The sequence below is a fragment of the Mus caroli genome, unplaced genomic scaffold, assembly GCF_978045245.1.
Source record: "Mus caroli unplaced genomic scaffold, Mus_caroli_1 scaffold_17, whole genome shotgun sequence".
In the NCBI taxonomy this organism is placed as follows: Eukaryota; Metazoa; Chordata; class Mammalia; order Rodentia; family Muridae; genus Mus; species Mus caroli.
Genome location: NW_028227272.1, coordinates 73,420,822 through 73,445,977, shown reverse-complemented (window position 1 = coordinate 73,445,977; position 25,156 = coordinate 73,420,822). Strand labels below are relative to the sequence as shown.

The following is a 25,156-nucleotide window of genomic DNA, read 5'->3' as shown; positions in this document are numbered from 1 at the left end:
AAAAGCAGAAAACACAAGGCGAGGAAGAGATCATGGTTTCTTATTTTTCTCTCCTCCCTCCACTTTCTCGCCTCACCAATCTGTTAGCCCACCTCAAATTTAGAGGCGGGTTCAGCGAGAGCAGGCTGCAGGAAACCCAGGTTTCCCCGCATTGCCACCCTGGCTTCATGATGTAATTGTTATTTATTGAGACTCTGAACCCAGCAAGAGCTGCTTTAAAGAAGTGACAGCCCATCTTCTAGTCCTGTTGGGTCAGATCCTTCCTGGGGGTGGTGCAGATTGGCGGGCAGACCCTGCTGGAGACTTTGCAGTGACAAAGCAGCTGAAGAGAAACCAGGTTCCTGGGTCCTGCGTCCGTCTAGGGAGCTGAGCTGTGCACTCCTCAGGTCTCCTTTCCAGTTTTCCGCTTGGAATCATGCCATATTTATCACTGGGTCCTACTAGGTGCTGAGCATGGGGTCAAAATGACCTAGAGTTATACAGCGCCGTAGCTTCCGGGATTTGAGCGGGACACAGATTTTAAGGAGGTGGAAATTGAGGGTGGGTAAAGGGCGCCAAGAGAACGCGTGTTTGTGGGGTGAAACGGGAGAAAGGGAGGCACTTAAGGTGCCAGCCCGTAGGCTGGGGAACCTGGGGTAGGATTAAGGTGCCCCGACGCCCCTGTGGTGCCCCCAGCGTTTGCCCCAGCACGGGTGACATGGGCGATCGCCTGGCCCCTAGCGGGCAATCTGTCCAAGCGGCTGGCTGGACGGGGCTGGGAAGCCAGGGCGCCGGCTCGGGAAGCACATCACCCCCTCCTTCTCCGGGACTAACCGCGTCCTCTCTCTGCCTTCAAGGCCGATCAGTCTCGGACCCCCACCCGGAGCCCGGGCGAGGAGGCCTGCAGACGCCGGGTGGGTTCCCCGGCTCCGCCGAGCCTCCGGGTGCGCGCTCGGCCCGGGTGACAATGGGAGGGAGGGGCAGAAAAGGGTTAAGAAACTTGGCTGAAGAGCTGAATGGCGTGGAGCAGCGAGGGGAGGGACCCGGCCGCCGCGAAGTCGGCGGCGGAGGGAGGAGCGCGGCTGCGGCGGGCGGGCGGCGAGCGAGGCGCTCAAAGTCAGCCTCGCAGACATTGCAGCAGAGCCCCGAACTCGGGAGGCGACGGCGACCGCGGCGCAGGCGGAGGACGAGCCGGCCCCAGCCCGCCCGAGCGCAGCGCCCGTGGCCTCGCGCGGCCGCAGGGCACGGCTAACCTGGGAAGGAGGGAGCGACGCGGATCGGCGGCCCGGAGCCGCGGCGGCCTCGGTGAGTGGCAATCGCGGCCCGGGCTCCGTGCGGAGCTCGCGGGAGCGGACGCCGCGCCGCCCGGGCACGGCCTGGGTGCGCGGCCCGTGGAGGCGGCGGAGGCCGGGGGAGGCCCGCGGGGAGCTCCGGGAACACGGATCCCGGGGACAGCCCTCCGCCGCGCCCCGCTCCGGCTCTCCCCGGGAACTCGCGGGCCCGGCCGGCGCAGCCGCCAAGTTGTGGAGTTCCCAGCCGCGGGCTCGTCCGTGCCAGCCTTGGCGCGAGGGGCGCAGCCGCCCTGGGTGTTCTGCGCCGGGACCCACGCGGGTAGCCGGGTCGCGGGGCCCCGGTTGAGCTCGCCCGCCCGGCTGCCCCCGTTGGCCCCGAGCCCCGGGCGCTGGCTGCCGCGCCGCTCGGTCCTGCCGCCCAGCGGTGCTCGCGGTGGCGCCCGCGCTGCTCCCCGCCTATCGCTGCTGTCTCCCTTGCGCGGTGCTCGCCGATCCCCGGCCGGGAAAAGTAACTCGGAGAAGGGACAGCGCTGAGCCCCAGGCCCGGCCTGCTGGGCACGAGCTCCCCGCTTGCCGAGGGAGGGCGAGGCTCCTTGCACCCGAGGCCTCAGCCCAGTTCCCCCAGCATCCGAGAGGGGGTTCACTCGCGTGAGCCTGGTGAAGTCCGGGGAGACCGCTCTCCTCTCTAGTGCCACTGTCCTCCTTTAATACTATTGTTGTTAGAAGAAACCCTCTAGCGTGCAAACATTCCCCAGACCCTCCTATCCCTTTCCAAAGTAGTTTCCAAATTTTAATCAGGAGTTGATATTCAGATTGAAGGAACAAAGGAATCCACTGTGTTTAAAAGGCGGACAGGCAGAGAGTCTGACACATGTTGATCTCTAAGGCATTCCAGGAGTTTCTACCTTCCATCATGTCAGTAATTTAATTGGATTCTGGCGGTCGTAAACGAAAAACGGAACGTTAGGTAATTTCACGTTAAAATACTTTGCCGTTGTTGTTGTTGTTTTAATTAATGGGTCATTTTAGTTGGGGGAAAGTCCGGGCATGATTAGGTGCAAGAACTTTTAACTCATTTTTTTTTTTGTGTGTGTGGCACCAGGCTGGAGTTTGTCTGCTCATGTAAGCTGATTGTGACACTGAAGGAAAACCGTGTTTTTAGAAAAAGAGAGACAGTCTAAAAGTAAACCAAGATTGGCATGTCTGTCTGTCTGTGTATACGAGTACATGCTTAAATGATGTGTGGTCTGTATTTCTTGGGTTTTGTAAAGCAGGGGCTTTAGTAATTCTTTAAAGTTATGAATTACATTGAACCTGCTTATTAGTGAATCACAGGTTTAGCAAGTGGGCGGCATCTTCTTCCAGATGCAATTATCCAGTGTTTAATCATCAGGTTGCCACCTTTGTCTAAGAGTTGGTGAAATAAGTCGACTTTCTAAACAAACGGTGCTTCCTCTGCACAGCCCCTAAGAGTGGCTGCTGTCTGGAGTATGTTGAAATCTTCCACTTCCAAGTGAGTTGCCCTGGTTTTGCCCAGCAGTTTGGTAATATCCAACAGGGTTTAATTGACTCAGGGACTTCAACACCAGAGGAACTTTCTGTACAGGACTTAGTTACTATAGACAAGGAAGGAGAGTCAGGATTGTAGCAGGCGGTACCTGCAAACCCGATACTTATTCCAGCCTGTTTTATAATAACTCTACTGGGGACACTTCTCTCCACACTTAGCCTTTCAGGGACTGGAGCACGAAGAAAATATACTTAAAAAGTAGACATACACACTCTAAGGAGGGCAGTTTGGTTGCTTGCTTGTTGGTCTACCGATGAGTTCCGTGAAGTGCCTTCAAGATACTTGAAATTTCACCAGGCTTCAGTGGCTACAAGAAGACTTAGAGCCACCTACCTGTGTTTCCAAACTTTGCAGAACTTGAGTTTTTATAATCGAGAGAGATCTGAAAATATTGTGCGTTAGCAATGGCAAAATGTTTGTGGATAAGGCCAAGGCTTTGACTCCTCCAGTTTTAAGAGCAAAACATTGTGATAAAAAATAACCTATACCACCACCTAGAGTCTGTTTGTTAGTCTATTGCTCTTGGAGTTTGCTTACGTTGACACGTCCCTTATGGCTCCTGTATAGTCAAAACATGATTAAGAAGTTTAGGCTTTCCAAAGGCCATCCCGGAGAACAATTATTTCAGTAATGCATAGCAAGTGCCAATTTAAATTACCCATGCCGCTTTCGGAATCAAAAATTATGACATATCAACTCAAGTGGGCTAGTCTCCAGAAGATATTAATTCAAAAGAAAAAAAAATTTTTTTTTTTTAAAGATAGCTTCTTTTAGCTTGAGCTTGTGCTCCAAGGTGGCTCTGACTGTGCAAAGATTTTCCTGTGTTATTAGAGATTCAAGAAATATTACAAAATAAGTGTTCTCAGTGCCTTGGGAGGTTCTGGGGGGGGGGTGTTACACAGAAGCTATGATTAAAAAAATACAGAGAGGGAGGAATGGTGCCACTTAGCAACATTTTGGATGTGGAGAAGGTTAGAGAGTAGAGAGTCAATGCCTGTGGGATCAGGTGTTTGCGCATACAGTCAGTGTGAAGCGAAGTGCTATATAACCTGTCCTGCTGGAGGACTGTATGCAGGGAAGCAGTCTGTTAAAACAGGAGGCCTGAAGGAGGCACCCTCTGCCATGTGGCTTATCACATTGTCCAAGGAGGAAGTAAGGCCCCTCCTTCCACGGTGTCGCCTGAAAGATGGCCTCCCAGATCTTTAATTAAATATCAGCCGAACAGAGAGAACTAGAGCACTGTATTCACTCTGCCAGACATCACTATTTTAGAACATCGAGGACAACCAAAAAAATGAATTAACTCCTATCTGAAAGCAGAGTTTTGAGGAAGGTGACAGATGAGGCAAAAATATGTCAATCTAATGGAACACATAGGGAGAGCAGGATAGATCTGCCATCCCTGGCTCTCCAGACAGTTGAGAGGAAAAGAGGTTATTCTTAATCACATACATTCATCGCAAACCAGCAGCAGAAGACCATGACACGGAGATCATTTTAAATCAGAGTGGCTTAGGACCTAGGAGGTTAAAGGTGTTACATTCTTTTTTGGGGGGGGGGGCGGGAGGGGGAGTCTGAAGATGGCAAGTAACTCCTGTCTTTCCAGAACAGTAAACACTTTGATGTATGAAGTTAAAAGATCGTTCAGCTAAAAATATGTTTAAGGCATTTAAATTTTAATCAGGACAAAAAAAATTGCTCATTTTTAAAGTGCGACGAGTCCCCTTTTCTCTTTTATGTATTAAAATTTAGGCTTCCTGACACAGTTTTTTAAAGTTGTGGGCTAGTCACTTGGGTTCTCTCTCCACCCCCACTCCCTTCCCCACTCCTCCCCTCTCATCCTCCCTAGCTAAAATAAACAAGTTCTGTATCCTTAGCCACTTCCCTTCATTCCGTGAAGACTGCTTTAACTTGTTGACTTCGCTCTGTCCCTGTGGCCTGGTGAGGTTTCTTCTGTACCTTCCCACCTTTCATTTCAGGTGACCCATACACCCTCAGCAATGGGCTTTGCATTTCCAAATGATGCTTTACGCATGCAGGGATGATGACTGAGGAAAAAGCGTTTGCTGTTCTTAGCAAAACCCTGGATGTCCTTATCATCCAACCGGAGACAACATTTTAATTTAAAATATCCTGACTTCTCTTGAAGAGTTAATGAATTTATTATTATTATTATTATTATTATTATTATTTTGGACAGAATATGGTAGGGTCCTTCCTGGATCTGTGACTTAAACCGTTTGATTGTAGTTTTTCAAGAACCCACGGATGAGCATTCTCATTCAGTAGTATTCGGATAACAACAGTCAGAAACCTAACACTATAATGAACTGGGGGAAAGGTAAAAAGCCAGGCTTGTCAGGGAGGGGATGAGGCAGCCTTTGGGATGGAGCTAGGATCTATCTGTGCAGCCATGGGGATGGACAAATAGTGAATGGAGGAAAGAGATCCTGTTTCCCATTCCTGTTTGCATCTGATGCTGGAGTGGGGACGGGAATTGCTGATGGTAATGGATTCCCTCGTATGAGGCCAGCAATATTATATAAATAGTGATTGTTGTAGAGGATGAGATGACAGGTCCTCCCTTTGTGCAGATTCACATTTGGTTGTTGAATGTTCTTCTTGTGTATCTGAAGTGGAATGTCAAACCTGGGTGCCAGAATAGAACCAAGGAGGTCGGTCCTTGGATATCGTTTCCCTGTTTCTTTCATCAGTTCTTGTAGAAGATCTGGAGTTCTTTAAGCCTTGCTGTGGACATGGAAAACTGAGTTCTGAGGTTTAGATGGTGACGTGGAGCTGCTGCTCCTTTAAGAGAATCTCATGATGGAGAAGGCTGGGCGTACCTGACTACAGGAAGAGGGCTTGAAGTATATTGTCTGGTTATCCAAGGGAGGGGATGGACGGACAGCAGAGGAACCAGAAAGCTCATCGGGCTTTCCTTACAAATATTTGATGTAGCTACCCATCATTTTTTTTCTTTTTCATTTTTCATTATTGGCATTTAATGTTCAATCACTCTGTATGTATACCAGTGTGTAGAAATTCTGAACATTAAGTCGCAGTTTATTACAGACAGAACTTTTGTTTTGCTATGGGAATGAAATATAAGTTTTTCGTGATGAACACTGGTATGTGGACTACCAGGAAGTTATGTCATTATTTATTTATTTGTTTGTTTGTTTTTGTAGCTCTTACTGTATATTCTGTATCATGGGCCTTGATAACGTAAGTGACCCCCCCTCCCCCACACTTTCTTGCAGACACGGCAAACAAAACATTATAAAACTTGTGGTGTTATTGATCATCAACATGCCTTGAACAAGACGATTTTTGTTAGGTTCACAAGGTGGAGAGGAGGTGTGGACTTTGTAAAAGCTGTGGTCCGTTTTACAGTTGTATGGGGGGGTTTGAATCAGGCTAGGGATGAGTCTTTAGCCTAGAACCCCAGGAGTGCTATGGAGAGACGCAAGCCTGAAGAACGCAGAAGGGCTGGCAGCCCCCCAATAACAAGAAAGAAGTCACTTGGGTTCTGAAGAAAAAGCATACTATCTGTAGGCTAGAAAAAAATATTTGTAATGTTATGCTAGTTTTAAAGAGAGATTATACTTGAAGAAAGTCACATGGATAATTAGAAGTTATGATTCATCCGTTTGTTTGTTTTGGCTGAAGTAATGCTAAGCAAGACTGCAGCGTACCCTGAAGCCGGCTGGAAAGGTAATTGTGATGTCCGAGTATTGATCACCTCTCTCTCTCCTTCTTTCCTTCAATCTTCCTTCCTCTCTCAATTAACAGGACTGGGGCACACCTAGGATTTTTGTTAAGACCCTGGGCAATAGAATTAGCATCTGATAGAGTGAATAGTCCTTGAGATCTCAGCCTGCCCCGGGTTACCTCTCCACTCAGAGTTCTCACTTCCTGCAAGTGGAATTCTCACCGCTAGGAATGAAAAGCTCCGACTTAAAACCCACCTCTTGTTGTTCAAACACATTTAAGGGTGGAAGGAAGTTAGGGCTTGTTTGCCTTCATTTTGGAGTGACTAGCCCGAGTCGAGACTTTCCACAAACATTGATTTAGTCGCCTGCTTCAAAGCCCTCAGCCTCAGTTTCCCACCCACGCAGATAAGGAAGACTCCGGCAGCCTCACGCTGGTGTTTACTGAGAGCACCTTTAGTCTACTAATTAAGAAAGCCTGTCCTGATAAGCAGGGCCACCCCTTTTGAAGCCTGCACTTTCTACCTGCTGTAAAGGATTGTGGGCAACTCCCGGAGCTAAGGAGTTGGCAGCTTGCATTGTTGATAGTTTGCTGTGAGTATTTTGCTTCTGGAAGGTAGACATGGCGGGGCAGTTACCATAAAGTCAGGAGGAAAGCTGGTAGTAACGGCACTATACTTGCATGTAGTGGTTAAGCTAGCTGCTTGTGGTTATGACCTTTTAATTGTTGGATTTGCATAGACATAACACGCGGGCATGTTAAATATCACCTGACCATGCTAAATATCACTTCATTAAAAATGTCAGATGCTAATATAGCCTTACTAGAGTGAGGTGGGAAATTTAGCTTTGATACAAGCTTTGAGTGAGAATAAATACTATGATATGGTTTTTGATGTGGGCTTGAACCTGACATACTGTTGCGGTCAAAATTTGAGATTTGGAAGTTTTGCACAAAATGGGACTTCTTGAGGAATTTCTCTAGGAATAGAGAGAGATGGCTATTTGTGTATGTGTGTGTGTGTGTGTGTGTGTGTGTGGTGGTGAGGATGGGACCCAGGGCCTTGTGCATGGTAGGCATGTATGTGTTCCTACCACTGAAGCATGCCTGCAGCCCAAGAGATGAGATGTTTAGGCAAAGAATGATAAATGTATTGGGGAAAACCAAGTTTTACGTTTTCGATTTCAGAATTTTGAGTTTTTAGTAATCTAATCATTAGAGAGGATTTATACACTGGAAAGGAAGCAAAATAAGGGTGGAGGAGCAGAAGGAAAAAACATTGGGAGATATTGGAAAACTCCAAACGAATTAATGACACTCTTGCGTTGTTTCCCCAGAAGGATCATTCACACTAAAGGGTCGCACGGGACGGGGTAGGGTTTGATTTTTTTTTTTTTTTTTTTTTTTGCGAAAGGACATTAAAAATAGTACTTCCGCTTTCTCACTCTACATTTCTTTCTCTTGTGTAGAGTCTTCTCCTAAATCAGTTCTGGTAAAAGGGAAGTCCTTTTGTCTCCCTCGGCAACGACAGCCAGTAGTGGGAGAGGTCCGATGTGATTTTAAATTCTGAGGTTCCGCTGTTTTATGTTAGGACGTGTTGTTGTTCATGATTTCAAACTGGTGCTTTTAGAGGAGTGGGGGTGACTTGACATGCGCAGAAGTAGCATTGGTCCGCGACTTTTACTGTTTTACCCCCTCTGCCCGCCCAGCAGGAGGAGCAGGAGCAGAGGAGGGAGAAAGGAAGAGGACTCACCCCGAGGTGGCACCTGCTCTCATGTTCTGGCCAGCTCACATGAATTTTTCTCTTTTAAAACAATTGCGTACCACCCCCCTTCCCCCCCCCCCCCCAAGAGATGAATGGATATTATTTCCTCTAGTTTATAGATACAGAAACCCAGCCCACTAGGTTTGCCAGAGTCACTTGCCTGAGGTCACACAGCTAATTTCATTTTCCATGAGAATAAGCCATCTTTGGAAAAGGAAACTAGCGACCAGCTGTCATTCAGGAAGCCCTGAGGAAGCCTTGCTCTCCTACCTGATAACCACAGAACCCAGGATGCGAGGACAAGCCTCCCAGCCTGATGCTCCCAGCCTGGTTTCTCTGGGAAGGCCTGTCTTCCATGCTTTTCCTCAGCTGCCTACCCTTAACCAGAGGCAAATGTAGTTCCAAGGGCAACTGGCCACTTTCGCCCAAACTTAGCCCCCAAGGGCACTCTCCTGCCAGTGCTAGCTCTCGTGAAGTGTACCACAGAATTACTGCAGTGCGCTTCAAGGCAACGAACGAATGCCACTGTGTTTCCTGATATAATTCATTAAAATAGCCTGTCATGGTCTTAATCTTGGTGTTCCCAAGGCTGACTGTGTTTGTCTACTTCAGAGGACTGCGGTAGCCAAGTGCCATAGCTTTCTCCGTCGAAAAATCGTGACTCTTGACCATTCTTAATGTGTTTTTTTTTTTTTTTTTTTTGGTTTGTTTTTACTACCTTTTCTTCAACCACAGTGGGTTTCTTAAAGACTATATGGCATGTTACTAAAGGAGTCTCCGAGCTCCAAACAGAAAATGGATAAGGCATTTGTGAGTTTATTGAGAGAGATAAGGAAGACGTGGCTTCCTAGGGGCAGTAGAGCTTGATGAGGAGGGAGCTGTCTTCAATTGGGGGCTTGCAGCACAGAGTACAGTTTTAAATACACACCAGCCATGCGCTTTTATTGTTCAGGCCATGAGGAATGGAGTTATAAACCTCTCCGCCCCCCCCCCCTTTAACTTCACTTATTTAAAATTTATGGAATGTTGAACCCCAAACCACTCTAACTGAGTACTTCCTCATAACACCGAAAGGCACAAGTTGGAACTGTATTGCAGACGTAGAGTGACACAGAAAGCGAATATACATAATATCTTGTAGTGTGCTTTGGATGGCGAATTGCTCAGTAAATGTTGGGAAATAAAGGATTCCCATAAAAGCTACAAGAACAGGGTTTTTTTGTTCTATCTTTTATTAAGAGAATAGTTGTTTTTTATTATAGCTAAATAAGAAAAGAGAGGAAGTTTAAACGTGAGCAAGCTGGGGACGAAAATCTTCTGTCTCCGATTACGTATTATTTTTCTAACCCTCCCACGCCTTGACTGAATTCGTTGAAATAGACTGAATCTGTGGGATAGCACACAGGGCTGGGCTGAGAGTTTGTATTTGACCCTCTGGTAGTTTATTAGTCTCCACAAACTTTGTACCATTGAGGCAAAACCCCAAGGCCTTGCATAGCTCTGGGGCTGGGGAGGTCCCAAACTCCCCATTTGAACCAGTACTGAATTTTGAATCTTCATAAATTGAAATAATGGCATGGTATATCTTCAGGATGGAAGAGGACCTGAGAGAAAGCTGTTAGAAGAGAGATCATCTTGTGTATTGTATGGATGCCATTGCTTGTCAACCGTCTGATGACCTATGGCTTAGGCAGGGAATTAGAAGGTGGGACATCTGGAAAGAGAAAGAATTCTGGGATAGAGCCAGGAGCAGGGGTTGCAGGGAGCCTGGGGGAAGATGTGAGGAGAAGGGTGCATGGCCCCTGAGCATATACCAGCCATGTGGCCAAATGGAGGTTAAAATAATTAGGTTATTTTAGTTATGATCTAGTCAGTAGCTACATGGCCAAGGCATTTGTAAATACGTTTTGAGTCTGAGTCTTATTTCTGAGAGGAAGAACCAGGGACAAACTTGAACAAACTGTGGATGGGGTGAAGTTAAGCACACACCATGTGGGTGGGGGTCTGGCCCTGCTTCCTCTTTTAGTACAAGCATTCAAGTGTACTTGGGACTTAGGAGTGATTTCTTTTTCTTCCATCTTAATCCTTTCTGTTTCATACTGCCCACCTTTACTTTTTGAATTTCTTATACTAACCCCAATCGATCCAGGGGATCGATTAACAGAATTTGTTAATAGTTTCTGTCATTGTTAACTTCAAAATCTCCAGAAGGAGGAGCTGAGCCTGTATGAATTTAACTATAAAGATTATGTAGTTGGCGTCTGGGTAGACCCAGGATGGAAGCTCAGGTCTTGATTTATGTCTGTTTCAGTCCTGGGCTTCTGTTTCTGATGCGGCCCAGGAAGGAATCGAGACTGGATAGGAGAGATCTGTAATCTGCTCTCAGCGCTGGGTCCGGAGGGCAAGTGGTGGGCAGGTACATCTCTGTAGCCTTGGGACATCATTTTCTTGGGGTCTTCAGGGTAGCCTTGGATTCTTTTCATAGTCCTCTGACTTTGTATAATCGTAGGCCTTTTTGTAGCACGGGTATGTGCGAGATTGCGCAGATACGTTGCTTTGTGTCTTCAAGCATTTTCAGTTCTGTTTAAGTAGAGACAGGGTTGAGGTTTCCTGGGCTTTCTTCCTTCCACATTAGCTTGTCTATCAAAGTCATCGGTTTTCAAGTCTCTCTCTCTCTCTCTCTCTCTCTCTCTCTCTCTCTCTCTCTCTCTCTCTCTCATTTTTTAGGAAGTCCTGTTGGTGAGACTTCAGGGCGCGGCTTCTGTGATGTGTCTAGGAGACACTCACTATCTTATAGCAAACTCCTGGATTCCCTGTCTCTCTCACTTTCTACCCGGTTTTCCTAAGGCATAGGCATAGGCATAGGCGTAGGCGTAGGCACAGGACTCCCACTTTTGGATCCGTGTTGGTTTTCCATGATGCTCTTGGTCTGCTGCAAGGAGAAGTTTTCTTGCTGAGAAGGGAAGACTATAATGTGGTTTTAAGGACAAATATTTAGAATGCAGTTGGAGATTCTGCTGGTTTAGTGACATGATGGTTCTGGGTTCCCCTAGACAAGGAACTTCAGGCCACTAAGGGATGCTGAGAGTTGAAGAAACAGGGAAGAGCACCCCCATTGGTTAACTAAGACCAAATAGTCAGTCCTGGACAGGTACCCACACATAACATTATATGAACTGAGCAGGTTGAATTTATGTGTTTATAAATAAACACACACACACACTTAACAACAACTAAGAAAAAAGAGGCCATTTAATTTGAAAGAGAGTTGTAGTGAGAAAAGGAAAGAAATGATGTAACTATAGTATAGTATATATATATAATAGTTTTAAAAAGCAACAGGAGAGCTTCCTATTGGAAGACTTAGCAGGACCTGGCACCATGAGCTGACTGTGTGACCAGACGACTCTTACTGAAGAGCGATGCTCTAAACTATCAAAGATGTTGCGTGGGATCCTTTTAGTCCATCGAGCATGGAACGTGTGGTTTTTTATGTGCTTTGAACCAAGTAGACCCTCGTCTGCACTCCTAGAACAGAGGGACACAGCAAGCAGAACTGTGTGTAGCCTTTGACACAGGCCACAAGCTGACAGTGCCTCGCCTTGGAAGGCACATTGGAAGAAAGAGTCCTGCTGATAATGAGGGGGTGAAAGAGTTCAGAAGCTTCCTGAAGGCCCTGACGTGTGATCTCTCTCTCTCTCACACACACTGTTGTGTATTCACTGATCCTAGGGGCCCTATTTGTCTGGTGTCTCTTCTCAGTAGACAGTAAACGCCATGCATGCTCATTGATAGGTTGTTAGTACCTTAGAGCCTGCCTCGGAGGAGGCTGTGCAGTCCTGGAAGATTGGTTGATGAGGATTACAGCATTCTCAATCTTTGGTTTATGACATTTGCTTATGTAGAACTTATGAGCGATTCATACTTGTTCTTCATTTCTTTGGTCTATTTAAATGAGCACTTCTAAAAGGAATAATATTGTACGCTTAAGATCCATCTTCTTTTCAGTTGTATTAATTATGGGAGAAAAATGATCATATCTGCTGGTGACATTGTAATTAATTGACAACTGAAATGAAATGTGTTTTATAATAAATAGTAAGTGTCTTCAAATTATACAAATTAGATTAGAAAATATGTTTAGCAAAATCTGTAGACAACATCTCATTTCTTTATTCCATATTAATTTTTGACGAAGTGGAAAGGTATTTCCGAACCTCTTAAGAAGTTTCCTGAGTCACTTATATACCAGCCTGAAGGGGCTGACCGACTGGGCAGGTTAAATCCTGTGGATTTGACTGCTTTGGAAGATGGACGCATCTGTGAGACACATCTTCAGATTTTATTTCTAGCCAGATGTGGTGATGCAGGGGAGGCAGAACAAGTGGGACCTCTGGAGTTCTAGGCCAGCCCTGTCTACAGACTCAGTTCAAGGAGATAGAGAGAGGGAGGGCCAGGGGGAGCAAAACCCTGTCTCAAGCAAAACCAACCAACCAACCACCTAACAAACTTCATAGACTTAAGTTTGAGGGTGGGAAGGTGTCATCTGTCCGTGGGACAGTGCTTGCTTTTGCTTTCTTCTTTTTTGGTTTTGAGGTTGGGTTTCCTTGTGTAGCTCTGGCTGTCCTGGAACTACCCGTGTATACCAGGCTGGCCTCAAACTCAGAAATAGGACTGTCTCTGTCTCCTAGATACAGAGATGAAAGGCATGGCCACCACACCTGGATAATTTCGTTTTTTAGTAGTCCTACAAAGTTAACTTATCAAGAATGGTTGAAGACCCAAACAAAGCCTGCTATCCTGTAGGTGTCAGTAGGATTCAAAGCCCCTTGTAGGGTTTAAAGACAGGCCTGCTCTGCTGGATCCGAATCCTGTCATGCTGTAGTGTTATTGTATGACTGATAATTAGTAATTGCTGATGGGAGGCAGAAAACAAAATGATATGGAAGTGAAGTTCAGATAATCCAGCTGCTGAGAGATTTAGTTTCAAGGCTAAATAAAGTGTATATATTATCTAGGTATGTACATATTATTAAAACCTATATTGTTATTAGCTTTGATCTTTAACAGTGTTCTTAAAATGAGTTTAACATGGGTTTGTGTTTTGTGAAGACAAGGTTTTGTGTGTGTGTGTGTGATGTGTCTGTGTGTGATGTGTCTGTGTAGTATGTATATGGTGTGTGTAGTATGTAGTGTGTATATGTGTGTGTGTGTGTAGTATGTATGTGGTGTGTGTGTATATGTACGGTGCACACACCCGCCCGCCGGCGAACATGTCAGGGCACACTTGTGGCGCTTGGTATTCTTCCACTACTTGGGTTCCAGGGGTTGAACTCAGGTCGTCTGGCTTGGCAGCACATGCTGAGCCATCTCACCAGTTCGAGACAAAGACTTTAGTGGGGATAACATCACCTGTCCCTGGCAGTGAATGTCAGGTGTTTCTTGAGTTCGACCAGTTATTCACCCACAAGCTTCACACCTTATCCCTTCTGGTATGTTCCTCCCAGAAGTGCCCCGATTCCTTTCTCTGAGGGCATTGCTCTAGCATCATGAACATACCCCTGATTAGTTTCCCTTAAAGCTCCCTCCCTTTGGAGTAGAATTATTAGTGCGCTTGCGCACATCTGAACGGCTCTGCTTCTGCAGACATTCCTATTCCGTTTAATAGAAGGTTACCTTAAACCTGTGAGGTTGAGAATTCGACGTAGTTAAGAATATTAATATAGAAGCCAGTTTAAAAATAGGTCCTTTTGGCAGCAAACAAAATGGCAAAACGTTGGTTTTAATCCTTTGACAGGGTAAAGCTAAGTTATCTTTATTTTTATTCATGGTTACGCGAGTGTGTCTGTGTGAGTTTATCTGCAGCATGCGTGGAGGTCCTGTGAGCTGGCGAGCCTCGGGTCCCCCGGAGCTGCAGTTACCCCAGGTTGTGAGCTGTTAGATGCAGTGCTGGGACCAGAACGTGGGTCCTCTTTATAAGCAGGTTTAGCCACTAAGTCATCAGCTCTCCAGCCCCACAAAACTAAACTTACCCTGCCTTTTATCCCAGTTGCTGTAGACATTTTACATTTTATGGCACTGTGTTTTAATTGTTATGTTACAGTGAAAGCAATAAAGAAGTTTTTTTTTTTTTTTGGTAGTGGTGTGAGGTATACGGAAGGAGAATGAGAAGCAGGTTGCTATGTATAAAATGAGCATGCCAACTTGGACTGCGTTTGATTTAGCCTGCTGTGAAGTTCTAATATTTCTTGGTTCAGATTTTTGAGATTCTTGTAAGTGAACAGAAATCCATAATTACATGTGTAGAAAAAAGATCTATTCAGAAATATATATATATATATATATATATACACATATATATATACACATATACATACACACACGCACACACATATATATATATACATATATAAATACATATGTATATATATACATATATAAATACATATGTATATATATACATATATATGTGTGTATATATATGTATATATATGTTTGTCTGGCGATTCTACATTCTGTAGCTCAAATTATTGGCTCAATCAAACTTGTCAATGAAACATTAGAACAACATTACCTTTCGTCATATTACCTCGGGGGGTGTTGCAGTACTTGACAGTCCTCTGTGACCATGGTGATATTGTTTCTAAAAAGCAAAAGAAGTGAGTCCAGAAGAGGAGGAACTCTTGGAGGAGAAAGGAAACATCACTTCTAAACTACATTGAAATTGTGATTTATTGTGTTTCAGGACTATCTATCTATCTATCTATCCATCCATCCATCCATCCATTATCTATAACGTATCCTAATAGGTACTGAAAAGTAGTATTGTCTTCCTAATGCTGTAATGCTGACCATAGTATTAATCACAGACACTGTGGTGTTTGAGAGCTGTGGCAGAGCTGTGAAATGGGTGAGTCATTTGACGTTTTCTGAATTGTTCTTTTTATAAAATAAGGAGGTTGGTGGAACGGAGATGGGGTTCTTCTCTGTAGAAATCAGCATGGCTTCAGAAGGGAACTCATTTTTTTTTTCCTTTTGAATGCATTGAGTATCAAGGTGCCCAGAACCTAAAGTTAAGATGATACCCCTTATGGTTTTTGGAGCTTGGCATTTAATATTTTACAGCAAAGTTTTTAGTGTAGCGTAATTGAACTTGTACTGGATAGGGTTAATAGGCTGGAACAAAAGGTCAAAGCATAAGGCATTAGGCTTAATTAAGGGCTAGCAGGAGTGGCAGGGGTGTGTGACAGTTAAATGGGTTTCCCACAGGCTGATGTCGGTTACAGTGCAACCCTGCCTCAACCTAAGCTGAGGGCAGCAGTGATTAGCAGTTTGACATGCCAGACACTTCTGGCCAATCCCATCTGATTTAGAGGTTAAAAAAGCACACCTTTATGAGCTGATGGATTGATTTGTGTGCCCGTCTGGGAAAGATTAGAAGTCCAAGGCCGATGCTGTAAATGTCAGTTATGGAAGACTGTACGTTCTTGGTTGGCTCAGTCCTTTAACCGTCAACTGTTTTATAATGGGGGATAACTGCTGTTTATGGAGCTGAATGCAAAAGGGGTGGGTGAGCAGGTGAGGTGGGAAGGGGAGTGTCTCCTAGACAAAATTACAATTTAACATATTCCATAGCAGGTGCATCGAACTGGAGTTCTCTTGACCTCGCCTTTCCAGTCGGCGTCACAGTTTTCTCTTGTGTTAACCTGAGCGAGACGTTCGTCTAGAATTTCCTTTTGCTTACAGAATTGTTAGGCGGCTTTCCTTGGGCACCTCTTTTGCAAGCAGAAGGGAGGTTTATCTCCATATCATTCTATGTGTTTTACAAGGTGGAGAGAGAAATAAAAGAAGTCTCCACAGTCCTGCTCACACGCTGCTCTTCGTTAGGAATGTATGGTCATTGAGAAATGAGAAAGTGGCTCAGGAGAAGAAGTTATTGTGCTCATGGCTTCTCAGAACATGTAAGCCCAGGGCTTGGTGGCGTGGGGAAGCAACAATGTTGCCTGGAGACACCAAGAGGAGCTAGGGAGGAGACTGGGCTGGTGTTTATTGGGATTTCCATGGGACAAGCAATGAAGGGCTGGGCAGGGAAAGCAATTTTTAAGACTAGGTAGTCTTAAATGTAGCCATTTAATTCTAGATGGTACAATGCCTAGGAACTAATGATCTATATCTTCTTATATATAACAATATGATCGCTGATATCATATAGTAGCTTTGAGTTAGGTATAGGTATAGAACTGGTGTACAGGAATCGTCTTCATTTGCTTCGGTGGTGTGAAACAAGCAGAACAATGTAGTGTGTGGGCCACGTGGAGGGGTGGAATCTTGATTGATCACTGTGCCTATCAGAGGCATGGTGGCATTGGGTCCTAGGCTGTTCCAGAGGGAAAGTCTTTCAGATAAATAGATCATTATGATGTTGAAACATTGTGATCTACAGAAAAGGAAAAGGAAAGTGTCAAAGCCCCATGCGTGCACTGTGGGTGGAGTTTGCTCCAGTCGTCTAAGCATGTGATGCAGAATTGGCGTGCGCACCTTCTCGCTGCAGAGGACGGCCAGAACTTCCGTTTAACTGGGTTATAGGCCCAGCCCCCTTTCTTCAACCCATGCTTCTCCACACGGAACGCAGAGACGAGTGCATATTTAATATTATCTTTCTAAGTATGATCCAACACCCAGAGATCATGTTTCCTCATCTTCTTTTTCATTTTGTGTGATGTTTTTCTTTCCAGAAAGCTATGGTATACTGTTAAGATAATTGGTTTTCAGTTATACCAATATTTAACAATAAATGGTGATCAAGTTGTGATTATAAACCTTGGCATCTATGTCTTCTAAATGTCCAAGGAGTGGAAAAATCCTGATGTTTCGTGGATGTTTTAGAACTTAGGATAATATCACAATCAATGTGCTAAGGAGCTTAAATCACTGTCAGTGAGGTGGGCTTTGAAGAAGTGTTGAGAGAAACAATGTGGCCTTTTTATTAGAAAACAAAAATGCCATTGGAAGTGTTAGTGCAAATAAAAAAATGTAGCAAAGTCCATTGGAAGCAGTGCTGGGAGTTTGAACTCAGCCTCACACCCCTTCTGTTTAAAAAAAAAAAAAGAGAGAATTTCCTCTTGTAAAGCTAAAAGTTGACCTTGAATTGTATTTCAAAACACAGCTCATCCAAAGCAAATTAATTTATATATACAAATAAAGCCTTTTAATTTATTACTTTAAAAGGACACAGTGGGGGTAGGAGGAGGCTCAGTCAGCAAGGCGCTTGCTGTGTAAGCATGAGAACCAGGAGTCAGATCCTTAGAACCTGCAGTCTTTTAACACTTGGGCTGTGGAGACAGGTCCCAGCTAGACCTGCACGATGGGTTGGTGAGCTCCACCTTCAGGCAGAGCCTCTGTCTCAGAACAAGATGGACACCCAGCCTCAGCTTCTGACCTCCACAGGCGTGAGCACCCAGCAAAAGAGAAGGTGACGTATGTGATCTGATGCTATTGGAGTGAGTTAGACATATAGCATGGTAGGTGTGCACTCAACCCATCCAAGTTCTTCCTAGACGATCATAGGTTGCAGTGGGCTAGGCCCCATGCCATCGGAGGTGTTAGCGCAATGGAAAGCTGTAGGGAAGTCCATAGGAAGCCGTGCTGGGAGTTTGAGGTTAGCATCATACTCCTTCTGATCAAAAACTTATGTGCGAGAATTTCCTCTTATAGAGCTAAACATTTTTTCACTTCTCTACAGAGAGAAGGTGACGAAGCATGGCTTTTGTAGTGTCGTTTCTCTTCCCCTAAGTCATTTTTAAATTGCAAAATGTTGGCTTAGGTGGCATAGTGTCAGAGGGTTTGCTTAGTAAATTAAATATAGGAGACTTGACTGAGAGAAGCATTTTGGGACAGTTTCCTGGGATAGTACATTAAACCCCAAACAAACAAACATTTGATGCTTTATGTTGGTGCTAATATATCTAATGTATATATTAGCTATATAATATATATTATATCTATATCTATAGATAATAAAAGAATCTAATATATCTACATATCTATCTATCTATTTATCTGTCTGTCTATCTATCTATCTATCTATCTATCTATCTATCTATCTATCTATCTATCTGTATTTTACAGCCCATCTGTGTAGTTTCCTTTCCTTTCGTTGGGTGAATTAAAGTGTTGTGATATCTAATTTATTTTAGACTTGCATTTTATTATGGGAGAGGAACTGTTTTATAGGGTTGTTGTTTCAGTATATCTTGATACGTTTTGGCGTTTGAAGAGTACTCCTTGTGCCCTGTCATTTATGGTAGTGGATTTCTTTCAACCTATGGTATTTCCTTTCTTTTATTAATGCAGTATGACTGGACCCGAGACTTTGGAAGTGCGGTCCTCTAGTCAGTTAGTGGAACATATGCTTGTTCCACTTATTAAAAATGAAACAGAAACTCTTGGCTTTTTCTTTTTAATCTGGAGATGGAAAGATCTTGTGCATGTTATGTAAGCACTCCACCACCGAGCTACTGTCTTACCCTCATAGATCTTTTTTTTTTTATAAGGAGGAAAGAAAATCATAATTAACTATATATATATATATATATATATATATATATATATATATATATATATATATATAACTACATCAATTCCCCCTCCCTTTTCCAGCCCCCACCCCATTCAAATTCATGGCCTGCTTTTCTCTAGTAGTTATCATTAAATAGGTAGATAAATGCAAAAGATACATAAAAAACCACCTGCAGCAGTCGAATCCCTTTGCTCTACTGGTGAGAAGACTAGTTCTCCATTCTCGCCTGCTTAGCTTCTCAGTTGTAGTTATCTGTAGTTGTGTGTCTATGGGTGGGGACCGGTAAGATCCTCTAGTCCCCTCCCCCACGCTTGCATGTTGATTGGCGGTGTCATTGCCCAGACCTTGTTTATGCAGCCATATTGTTGAGGATTCGTGGGTGATGCCTCCCAGTCATTTTTGCCAGATATAATCTCGCAGAGGACTTTTTGTTCTCTGGCTTTTACTATCTTTGTGCTCCCTTCCTCCTTAAGTTTCCTTGACCCTTATGTAAGGTTGTTGTGTTATATACGTGTCAACTAGGGACACAATTATAAACAAAGGGTGCTGTATACATTAAAGAGTTAGAATTTTAATATACATAACATCCTTTATTTATAACTGTATATACGTACACATATATATTTGTTTCTAGAAATCATTGGGTGATGGTAGAAAATACTAGCTCTCTCATGTGTTTTGGTTTTTTTTAATGCTGCTAAAGGATATGGAATGTTTCTTTACCCCAGTGTTAGGCAGATCTGAGAGCCAAGAGTATGTGATGGACTTATTCAACCATATTCTTATTGTTCTGTATGTGATTGTAAAGTGGGCCTGAGTGTGCGTGCTCAGATGTACCTGTGTGCACGGATGTGTGCACCTGTTGATTGCATCACTCCTTTGGTGGCTCCTAACTCAGGGTGGAGGGGGTGCTTCCCTGTCGTTGTCAGTGGATCATTTCTCCTAGGTACGCGTCCTGCTTTTCTGTGTTCTGTGACCTTGCAGTCATGACTTCAGCCCAGAATAGTTTCAAAGTCATGTAAATGAATGCAATTAAGGTATTGCTTATCAACATCCCTAGTTCAGATGGAACCTTACTGGATGGAGAGGCTTGTTTGTCTCATGAGGAAGGTCAGAATAAGGTTAAATTGTATTACATAAAATGATACAGGGATGTTTTTATTAAGCTGATGGAAAAAAATGTCATAATTGAAAAAATCCTAATGTTTTCCCCTCTAATTATCTGAATGTCTTCTTCATTTTTTTTGTCCTTTTTGTTAGTTTAGTTTTTTTGTTTGCTTGATTATTCTCTGGAATAAATGACACTTTCAAGGAGATGTCTTTTGTCTACTTGTAAAGCCTTGGGTTGGGACATCTTACTCTGTTACAGTTCTAGGTGTAATGATGAGCACCGCTAAGATGGCAACTTGGCTGCTGATGGGAGGTGGCTCTGGGCTTGCTAATGTATGTCCTTAGAAGACTTGTGCAGTGCCAGTTACCAGGCAGGTGACACGGGACCTTTAAACTGTAGGAAAGACAGTCCTACTACACAGGTAGGCCTATGGTCTGTGGGATAGACAGAGCTCCAAAGTAGACACTGGAGGCTGTATGGAGAAAGGGCTGAAAGTGTGACTGTGTGGATATAAAGCAATTAAGAGAACAATAAGTACCACTCTCTCTCCTTTTGTGATTTTTCCAAAGTAGGCTGTACTCATCGATTCAGGATTTAAGGCTCCTGTTTACTTAACAGCTCTTTACTGAGAGATGCTCTTGCAACAGACATGACAGATACTTGGGGCACGTAAAAGAAAAATGAGTGACTCCCAGTCACAATGAGAACAACAATAAGTAGACACAGAACATTACTGAGAGATGGAGTGTTATAAGCCTGTTTAGCTAGCATGGAGGGGGGGGAGGCACCACACCAAGAAATCTGGCCTCTGTATAAAGAGACTGAAAGCTCCAAGTAAAATGAAGGTGAACTAGCTGCTTCATTCTGTAGGTTCGTATTTTGGTTTATAGATTTGTTTTTGTCATGTTATGATCCTGGAAAACGTATCCTAAGTTATGGATTAGACACTGAAGAGGCCAACTATGTAAACTTGTGAGTCCAGTAGAACAAAGATGTAATAAGATCAGGATATGTCTACCATACCTTCCCAATCACTGGCTGACTGCACCGTTGGCCCATTGATCAGCATAACCATTAAAAGCCCATGCCTGTACAGTGGAGGCCATGTCTCTGCTGGCCAAATGTATCCTTCAGCCAGGCATATCCTCTGTAGCCTTTGGGCCGTCTGTTTCCCAAGATAGTTATATAGTTATGGATAGAGCTACAAAATCTTAAGCACTTGTAAGAGCAGGGTGGAGGGTGGGGTGGCTCAGTTGTGTGAGTCTTGAATTGAGAAAAGGTGATCGTGTTGAGTTGTGGTTTCAAAAGTTTGGATACACCTCCAACCTTCTCCTTGTCTCTGCCACTTTGAGAAGGTACTTCTACATCTGAGTTTAACCTTCTCTTCCTACTGTGCCAGAAGCAGCTGGGTGTTTTAAACCCTTTATGAATGTCAAGTACTCCCCATGTGGTTTTCCCCAGAAATTCATCTCTATTCTAGCAAGGGCGAGTCTACTGTTAGCATGAAGACAGGAGTCTAAGTAATTGTACAGCATAAGTGGTTTCATTAGCAGCCACAGTCAAGGGAAGCGTGCATGCCTACATGAGACTCAAAATACAGTCGTCGTCTGTCGCTTCTTGGAGATAACTTATTTTAGTCTACAGTTAATACTCCAGTTTCAAACACATTATCGAAATCATTTCACGCACTCAATGTAACACATGTCTCTCTCTTGCTTTCAGAAGGCGTGGACTGTGAGCGGTTGCAGAGCTGTTCTCAGGACCTATTACTTTAACATTTGGGAGGAACACATCCAAGAGGTATTGACTGTTCTTTGTCTCGTTGCTCCATCTCTTAAAATAAATTACTTAGAGTCCATCCTTTCTGTGCTAGGAACGTGAGACTGTTAGGCTTTGTTCTGTTATTTTCCTTAATGTTTATCTGTTGGTACACCAGCTTGACATTTGTCCCAGTCTGTCCTATCCATATCTCTCTGAAGCGCAGTGCAGTAGGTTATGGTGGCCAGGGATGTGTTGGAGCAAAATCTCTGAAATTTATTTCTGAACAGGGTGCAAGCCAGAGGTGGAAGTGGGCTGGGAGAATGGGAATGGGAACAAGGTACACCCTTGGACGCCTTAGGGGTAGCACCCTACATCTTCTAACTAGGTCCGACCTCCTAGTTACCTATTCAATTGTGTATTCATGAGAGGTTCGATCCATTGATGTAGCTAATGCCCTCCTCATCCAGTTCCTTTTCAGTAAGCCTGGAGAGCTATACCGAGCCTTTAATAAATGGGCCATCTTGGGGACCACTTCATTGGTAAACCCCAATGCAAAAGTTTCTTTTGTAATATCCTCTTTCATATTCTGTCTTGTATGTGTCTCCTTTAAACCATGCTGCTAGTTCTCTTGCCTGGAGCAGAAATAGATGATGTGCGTATACGCAAATGTAGTTAATCTAGTGTGCATCTGTTAAGGTTACAGGGAGTAATGAGTTCACTAGGTGAAGACTCATGGTTCACATCCACAGGACACAGCAAATATCGGTCTTCTCTGTTATTTCAGTCGGTTGGCTCTCAAGCAGTATGAATACAGAGGACGGGGGAGCGTTGCTCTGTTTCCCAGAATATTTGAAAGCTTCGTTCTGAGGAGTTTTGCTCTGAAAAAAATTCTTGAAATTTTTACTGTAATTTCAGAAAAAAAAAATAAGATCAGGATTGTAAGGAATTTGGAATCATTTTTATTAACTGAAGATAATAATTAACTATTATAATTACACATTTAAAGAAAGAAGCATTCAACTGTGGTAGTAAGGAGAATTGTTCATTTTTCAAGGCCTGCATGAATTTCCATTTATGAAAATGTATCATTATCTCAGAAGACGAGCATGTTTGATGGGCTGTGAACTGGATGGCACTATTAAAGAAAAACTCAACCTTGAAATAAAGCATAAAGTGGACAGCCCCTCTTATAAAATCAGCATAGGAATTGTTTTCAAGTAATGTCTTTGAAGATATAATATACAGGGTTCCTTTAATTGCTGCTTAGTGAGAAGACATTCTTTCACCAAAGTGTACCTTCCTTCTGTAAGGGAGATATCCTTCCTGGCGAGCTCGGAGTAAGTGTGTGCCTCTGTTGTCACGCTCCGTGGGTGTGCCCAAGTTTCTCGTGCAGCGTGCAAAGCAGCCTGCTGGCACTTGTTGAGAGTCACGTATGACTGAAACCCCATCTGGAGAGCATGTCCCTTCAGTACCCCTTTAGCTATTCGCTGCACAGCCTCTCTTCATCTTGCTTACTTTGATGTCCAATGCGGATTATCGTGCTAACTTAACTGTTGTAGCAGAACAAATACAGTTCCCCCTTTCTGCAATGCAGTTGTCCCAACCTCCCTTGGGTCACTCAGGACTAGTTTTGATTTCTGTGTACTGGCTTCCCCTGTACATACACTGGTCCAGTGCCCTTTCTCTCTTACTTAAGCACCATAGCTTGTACGTACAACTTTTGTAGTATGAGGTCTTGCAACAAAACTCACAGAAATGTCTTTTCTCTTTTTCACCGTTTCATGGGTAGGTATGGTCTTCCCTACCACCGTTGCAGCAACTTCAATATGAGCTTTTCTTATGAAGTAAAGACCTTTTTTTTTTTTTCACTAAAGGAAGCACTTTATGTTTATTTGACACATTAGTAAGGAATGTGATACTCTGACAGTGACTCTGATAAATGGTGGGATCCTGAGTAGTGGGCAGGTAACAGATACAAAGTGGACAACCTCGACAAAAGCATCGACAAAAGCATTGAGAGCTCATCACAGTCTTCACACCTAGACGCTTCCAACTAATGTTTCTAGACCATAGCTGATCTTAGAAAACTGAATCCACAGGAAGCGAAGAACTCTGAATTGTCCTAGAACCTTCCGTGAAAATCCACAGATACTCACGTTTCTTACGAAGTACTGTAATATTTGCATAGAACCCACTTCATTCTGACTATTTCTTAAATCAATCATAGAATATACCCAAATGCAATATAATGGCAGGTAAATAGCTGTATATGGTAAAGTTTGGAGCATACTATCAAATTATGTCATCATTTATATTGTTATATGTAATAATGTATATAATATAATATATAATATAATAATGATGTCATTACTCTCTAAACTATATTGGGCATAGAACAATCTGTATTCTCAGGAAATAGACTACCCCCATTACATATTTTCCATCCAGTTTGTCTAAACCTTTATACATGTGTGGGTGCATATCATCAGTATTTCTCCTTCACCTGTGTAGACATGGGGGTCACCACCTGTGTAGACACGTGGGGTCACCACCTGTGTAGACATGTGAGGTCACCACCTCTGTGGACATGTGAGATCACCACCAGTGTGGACATGTGGGGTCACCACCTGTGTAGACACGTGAAGTCACCACTGTGTAGACACATGGGGTCACCACATCACGGCAACATTTAATTTAGCTGGGTGTCGGACGCAGCCCTTAAGGGTCTAACCATTACATTTAAGCCCCAAGTGCTTCATGGGGACTCTTCGTTAACCTGTTCTTTAGTTGCTGATTACAACCTGAGGCTACGGCGTGCATCACTAGAAATTGTGAGAAATGAACAAGGTAACCTAGCTTGCGGTCCCCAGTGTCCTGCTAGAGGAAATGCAGCTGTCCACCTTAGATATTTGGCATTGTATATGATCATGGTGACTCAGTTGGGTGTCCTTCTAAGTCAGGACTTTGCCTTCCACCAATCACCAGCTTTTCTTTCTCTTCTTGGACATTTAAGAGTTGTCCTAACTCCATGGACTCTGTTTTTTAATTCCTTTTAAGTTTGAACGTGTAAGGGCCTGCTAACTTCTGACAGCCCCCTTTCCTCAGCTGCCCTTGCGCCCCTTGCTTTTGTGTGTGCAGGGTGTAACCAGTCCGCATTTCATTCTTGCAAATGTCCAGATGGCACGGGCTAGGGACGACAGTTTCGTGACTTTGGATTGTAACACGAACAGTCCAGTGTATTGCAGACAATGATCTTCATTTTTCCTTCCAGGAAATAGTTTTCAGGTAAATAGTAAAATCTCACCTGGTTTTGCCTCTTGTGGCAAGTTGTAGGTTTTCAAAGTGATTTCTTTTGACACATCCAGGTTAATAGAAGTTTCTCCCTGTG

At 43.9% G+C, this 25,156-nt stretch overlaps 1 protein-coding gene across 3 annotated transcripts in view; it reads left to right on the top strand.

Annotated features, from left to right (window-relative positions):
- The first annotated feature begins 244 nt into the window (after positions 1 to 244).
- Nrip1 (nuclear receptor interacting protein 1) overlaps positions 245 to 25,156 on the top strand; it is an 86,768-nt gene continuing 61,856 nt past the window's right edge. The window contains exons 1-2 of one of the 3 annotated variants that reach the window (XM_029470240.2): positions 245 to 386; positions 21,733 to 21,807. The gene's annotated coding sequence lies outside the window, so the exon portion shown is untranslated. Of the gene's footprint in view, positions 387 to 1,074; positions 1,285 to 21,729; positions 21,808 to 25,156 lie in introns of those variants that run through there. The other 2 variants (XM_021185511.3, XM_029470238.2) reach the window with 2 other exon arrangements.